Source organism: Chamaea fasciata, unplaced genomic scaffold (genome assembly GCF_029207755.1).
Source record: "Chamaea fasciata isolate MVZ Bird 193981 ecotype frontalis unplaced genomic scaffold, bChaFas1.0.hap1 SCAF_3, whole genome shotgun sequence".
In the NCBI taxonomy this organism is placed as follows: Eukaryota; Metazoa; Chordata; class Aves; order Passeriformes; family Sylviidae; genus Chamaea; species Chamaea fasciata.
In genome coordinates this window covers 114,113,823-114,119,999 of record NW_027094088.1, presented here as the reverse complement: position 1 = coordinate 114,119,999, position 6,177 = coordinate 114,113,823, and the positions used below count along the sequence as shown (strand labels likewise).

General features: G+C 47.5%; 1 long non-coding RNA gene across 1 annotated transcript; it reads right to left on the bottom strand.

Moving 5' to 3' along the window:
• Positions 1-955: 955 nt before the first annotated feature.
• On the bottom strand, positions 956-4,156 carry LOC136287914 (uncharacterized). The gene is made up of 4 exons (XR_010720417.1): positions 4,056-4,156; positions 2,671-2,893; positions 2,444-2,509; positions 956-1,378 (listed from the first exon to the last, which is right to left on the bottom strand). It is a non-coding gene; the product is annotated as an uncharacterized lncRNA (long non-coding RNA).
• Between the last annotated feature and the right edge of the window lie 2,021 nt (positions 4,157-6,177).

The following is a 6,177-nucleotide window of genomic DNA, read 5'->3' as shown; positions in this document are numbered from 1 at the left end:
CTTTCGGCCCCGAGCTGCGGGCGGGCGGGCGGCAGCGCCGCCCCCGAGCTCACAGTGCGGGGCTTCCACGCGCGTCGGGGACGGGCACGGGGGACAGCTGCACTACCGCTCTTTGCCCACAGGGTGGCAGCATTGCCGCACAGATCAGGCGGGACGGGCACGGGGGACAGCTGCACTACCGCTGTTTGCCCACGCGGTGGCAGCATTGCCGCACAGATCAGGCGGGACGGGCGGGAGGGACAGCTGCACTACCGCTGTTTGCCCACAGGGTGGCAGCATTGCCTCACAGATCAGGCGGGACGGGCGGAGGGGGACAGCTGCACTACCGCTCTCTGCCCACAGGGTGGCAGCACTGCCGCGCGGCGGCGCGGAGCGGAGCCATAAACGAACGTGCCCAGGAATGCCCTGGCGAACAGCCTCCGGAATAAATGGCCCAAAAGACCCCCGAGCACACCTGCGAGAGCCCTGCCAGCAACCAGACCGAAACAAAACAGCCTTTCGTTCAGGCTCTATTTCAATATTTTATATCTTTGTGATTCTGATATTTACATTCATCATTACAATTCATCTTTTATATTATGTACATTATACATCATGTATTATGTTTATTATACTATTATATTTATTATAGATATTAAATATAGAAAGTTATATATAAAATAATTTATTTATTATGTAATGTTATAAATAATAATACATTTCATTTAAATATGATTATGTACATTATAGATGTTTATATTATGTATATTAAATATATTTATAAAACGTGTAGTAAGTAATAATATATTGTGTATTTTTTATTGATATTATTTTTCATATCCTATACTTTTTGTTATTTTTCTTTTTCATTATTTTTTTAATTCGTTTGTTTATATTTTAAACGATATTTTACACTAGATGAATTCATTAACCTAACACATCAGAAACACAATTAATTTGAATTAAATGAGCCTGGTTTTCTAAGGGGTAAAGTTTTAATCTTTATTTAGATAATATGGGCATATTTTCTCTATCTGTATGGGGTTTTTTTGGTGGGTTGCGGGGGATTTTATTTTGGGGGTTTTCTTTTTTTGTTCGCTTTGTTTTGGATTTCTTTGCTAATAAACAAGCAGGGTCGGAGAGTTCAAAATAAAACGTCTACTTTGTTTTTATTGCTCCCTCTGAAATACGCCTCGACAGCCTGGACAGCAGGCTGCTGCTGGTAACACTGTGCACGGGTAGGAGGAGACCTGGTCGGGGCTGGGAAGGAAAAAACGGCACCACGGTGGTCACAGCTTTCTCCCTTCAGGAGTTTTATGGAGCAGAAAATACGGAGCTTTTGCCAACTGCGCTCTCTATGACATCCCGACGTCCAGCGGGCACCGAGGTCATTTCTCATCTTTCTTGCCAACAGCCAAACCCCCAGGCGCCCGGGGGAAGAAAGAGTATGGGGGAAAAAAAAAAGGAACAAAGAAAACATGAAAAAATAAACCAAAACTATAGAAAATAATAAATAAAATTAAAATACCAAAAGAAAAAAATTTCAAAGTAACAAAAAAGTGGAAAAAAAATTTAAACAAAAAATTAAAATAAAAAACGAAAAGTAGTTTTAACAAGTAAATAAATAGCTAAAGAAAAAAAATAAAAATTAAAAAACTGAAGAAAAAGTCTTTGAAAAACCACAAAACGCAACATGAAAAACCACAACAAAAGAGCACAAAAATACAAAAATAACAAAAAATAAAATACAAAATTAAATAAACGCAGCTCTCACCTCCTGCCACTGCCTAAAAAAGCGCCATGGCTTTCCTCAATTATGCAGCAATAAGGGAAACAAACCCAGTGCCCCCCAGAACAGAAGGTTTTCTAGACAATTCCCACTTCTGCTTGGAAACAAATTCTATTGTAGTGGGAAGCTCATTTTGGACAAACATCCAAATGTGCCAAGGTAGGAAAGAACCAGCCCCTTGTGTCCAAGGAACAGCAGCTAGGCCTGGATTCAGGTTTTAATGGCATTTATGTAATTAAAAATGCAGTAAATTGAACTTTACAAAGAGATGAATCGTGGCAAATAAATACTTCAAAGTTTTCTTGGGAAATCACAGAATTTTGTGGAGATGGTGCTGGACAATTGCTGATTTACCAACATTAATTGGGTAAATTTCCTTAGAAATGTGCTCTACAAGGTACAAAAATTCCAATTAGGATGGAAAATTGGAATAAATAAATATTCCCTTACTAAAATCAGAGAGAAAATCAGAGTTATTCCTTCAATTAAAAGGAAGGAATAACATCCAAATCCAAGCCTGCCTGGAAAACAAGCTCAGGAATTTCTAACATTGAAAACTTTTGCAAGAGTCATGAAGTTGGTGAAAGTTCATGGAATGATGATTTAAAATCTGCTTCCTCTGCACTGATTTAAAGGGAAGTGGGAATTCAACAGGTCCAGTTACTCCCATCCAACCTTGGACTGGGATAAGGCCTTCCAGTGGCTTCACTTCCTACTGGCTCTCTCCTTTTCGCCAACTACCTGCAAGAGGAAAAGCAACAGGAATAAAGTCTCAAACAGGATGGCCTTGGTCCAGGCAGACTGAGGTGCAGCTCCCAGGGAGGGAGGCCAGGCTGTGCCTCGGGGAGCTCCGGGAATCTGGGATTGCCCGTGGGATTCAAGGGCTGGAAAAGCACACCCACCTGCCAGGTTCAGTGCTGGGACAGAGCAAGGCCGGGGCTCGGGGGCAGCAGTCAGAGCTGGGACTGCAGGAGAACACCCCAAACCCGGGTTAAACATCCGGCACGACACGCAGCACGCTCCGGGAGAAACTCGGGCGGGAGAAGCCCCGGGATGCTCCACGTTCCTTGCCCTTGGCAGCTGTGCCAGGGCCTCCCTCAGAATGCTGACCTCACCGTGCAGCTCCTACAAAACAGGAGAACTTATGGGAATCGCCCAGAATCCCTGGACTTCCAGTTATTAAGAACCACAGCTGCAGCGAAAGGTGTACAAACGCTACTGCAAACCAGCAGGGCTGAGGAGACGCAGGGATTTATTCCCGAGGGGACACAAGGATCCCTCAGCCAGCCAGGATTTCTCCCAGGCTCTTCCCACTGCTCTCTAAGGACACAAACAGCAGTTTTTCCCTCGAGTTCCCCTTTCCATCAATGCCAAGACTCGTGTTCTCCTCCAACCCCAGGTTCAGGAAGGAAAGTAGGAATATTATCACTGCACAGACTGTCCAGGAGGGTGTGACTGAGGCAGCAGCACCAGCTCCCACTCCACTGCTGCTCTGGATTCCTGAGCAGCTCCTTTCCATCCTGCCCTTCCCAGCACCATTCCCTGGGTGCCATGTCCACAGACACCTTCTCCATGCCGCTTAAAACCCACAGACACCAACAGAAAGGAGATCAAAAATCAATTCACATGTTGCTAGTCAGAGAGAATGGGAGAGGCCTAAAAATCTGCATTTATTTTAGAACACTAGAGCAATTTCTTCATGACCCTGACTATCAGTGATGGGCAGATAAACACCTTCTTTAACTTACTACCTGCAAAAACATCAAGTTTCAAGTTTAGTAAAGATAAAATTTTGCTGCAAAAATAAAAGAGGTGGGATGTTGGTGTTAGTGCTTTAACCTTCGGACATTAGCGGGTATTTGTAAAACAAATTCATTATTGAAGCAGCTAACTTGAAAATAAGGGGTTTTTACAATAAAGTTGACCAAAAAAGAGTCTCAAAATTAAGATATAGGCTGCACAAATATTTAAGAAAAAAAAAGTTGTCTTTCGTGCGTATAACCTGCCAGCCTCTCATGTTTTCAGTCCTTACCATTTATTTTTACCAAGGTGATGATTAAAACCTTGTCAAAAGCTCAAAAAAAAAAATTCCAGGACAAGGCAGGTGTTTTCCCAAGTACCCTCAGTGTGGAGCTGTGTCAGCCACAAGTGTTTGCTCCCGCAGCCCAGCCCGGAGCAGGCTCCAGCTGCTGCCCAGGGGGGTTACCAAGGGACTCACCTGTTTGAAGCTGTAAACGCAGGTGGCCTGCACTGGAGTGCCAATAAATGTGAAATGTGTGACTCTCACCTTGAATAGTGATCGATCTTCTCAGGGGAGCCCCTCACCCAGGATGGGGGGCTCTGCCACGGATTTCATCCCTCTGCATCTGAAACAAAGTCAGGACAACAGTCAGAGTGCTGCAGGATACCTTGACAGCTCCACACATCTTGTGGCAATCTAGGAATACCCTCTACAGTCTAACCACACCCCACATCACAAATTTCAAGCCCCCAGGACTATTACCCTCGTACCCCCACACCCAGACTGAGCAGCAAGGCAGAGCAGCTCCGGGCCAAACACACACCAACACCCGTGACACAGCACAGGACAAACGAGGGGACACAACAGGGACAGAAAACTCTGGGCAAGAAGAATGACCCTGAGGGTCCAGAGAACTCGGAATGAGATGACCGAGGTGAGACGGAAGGTGAGCTGGCCAGGCTCAGAGAACCCTGCAGGAACAAGATGCCATCGGGATGACTTATCCCAAGAGACGCAGAGATGGATGCCCGAGAATCCTACGGTCAGAATCCTCCACCTGTCTTTGCATTCTCACAAGACCTAACCCGCCGGAATGGATCAGGGCGGTGCACGGCTGTCAGTACAGCTCAGAACAAGACCTGAAAAGGCATCGGACTGGATGCTTGTGAAGAGAGATGGATTCTGATGAGTGTCCGAGCAGCTGAGACAAAGGCACCTGGCTGAGGAGCACAGAGATCAGAAATGCTAAGACTGATGCCAGGGGTTTGGACAGGCCCCTGAAAGGACTAAAGGAAAAGACAAGACACCAAACAGACAGAGTGCACAACAGACAAGTGACACAACACACACCAGGACTGCTCTGCCCTGCACACCTCAGCACTGACATGAAAAATGAGACTTTCCCTTCATGTAGCCTAAGGGGTCACATCTTGGTGCCCCCAACTCCAAATCTGACTTAAAAAACCCCTCCCGGTGATCCCTGCTCTGGCATCCTGCTTTCATCCCCTCTGTGAGCCACAGCCCTCCACTTATCTCTCAGGCATCCAGGGAGGCAAATCCCTGCCAGGTCCAAAGAAGGCCGCCTCTGCCTCAGGAAAATTCCTGCTGTCGCCGGGCTGTTGTCTCTTAGTCAGCTACAACAAAGAAAACCAAACATGAATGCGTGATCTTAGCAGCCCATCACCCAAAACCCAACAATTCTGCTACTCACTGTCTCCTAAGCTTGCCTGTGTCCTCGGCCCCGCGCTTCAGCTGCGCTCAGAGGCCAACGCCGGCGTCGCAGGGTCTGCCTGGGTAAAGAGCAGACAAGGTGACGTGGCAGCGCTGGAACTTGAGGGGACCCTCCCTCCTCCTCCTCCTTCTCCTCCCTGACTCACCTCAACTCCTCGGCCGTTATCCAAGCCTACCTGGATGGGGCCTTCCCAAGGAGAAGATCAAGGCTCCATCACAGACTCCTGGAATGCTCCCTGAGGGCTCACGGGTGAGGTGACCCGGGTCTGTCGTCCCGTTGGTGAGAGGGGAGCTCGGCCTCCTGCGAGTGGACTCCCTAAAACACACAAGAACGGAGGCTTAGAGTTGCACCAGCGAGTGAGGCTTGAACAATAGCAACGGCTTCTGTCCACGAGTCACTGCTCACCTCGCCCACGTCAGCTTGACTGCTGAGATCCGGCTTCACCACCTAAAAATAAAGACAAAGAACAGAGCTGTAACACAGCCATCATTTACACCTCCCCTGCAAACAGAAACAGGGACTGACCTTCTCAGGGGAGCCCCCTCACCCAGGATGGGGGGCTCTGCCACAGATTTCATCTCTCTGCATCTGAAACAGAGTCAGGACAAAAGTCAGAGTGCTGCAGGATACCTTGACAGCTCCAGACATCTTGTGGCAATCTAGGAATACCCTCTACAGTCTAACCACACCCCACATCACAAATTTCAAGCCCCCAGGACTATTACCCTCGTACCCCTACACCCAGACTGAGCAGCAAGGCAGAGCAGCTCCGGGCCAAACACACACCAACACCCGTGACACAGCACAGGACAAACGAGGGGACGCAACAGGGACAGAAAACTCTGGCAAGAAGAATGACCCTGAGGGTCCAGAGAACTCGGAATGAGATGACCGAGGTAAGATGGAAGGTGAGCTGGCCAGGCTCAGAGAACCCTG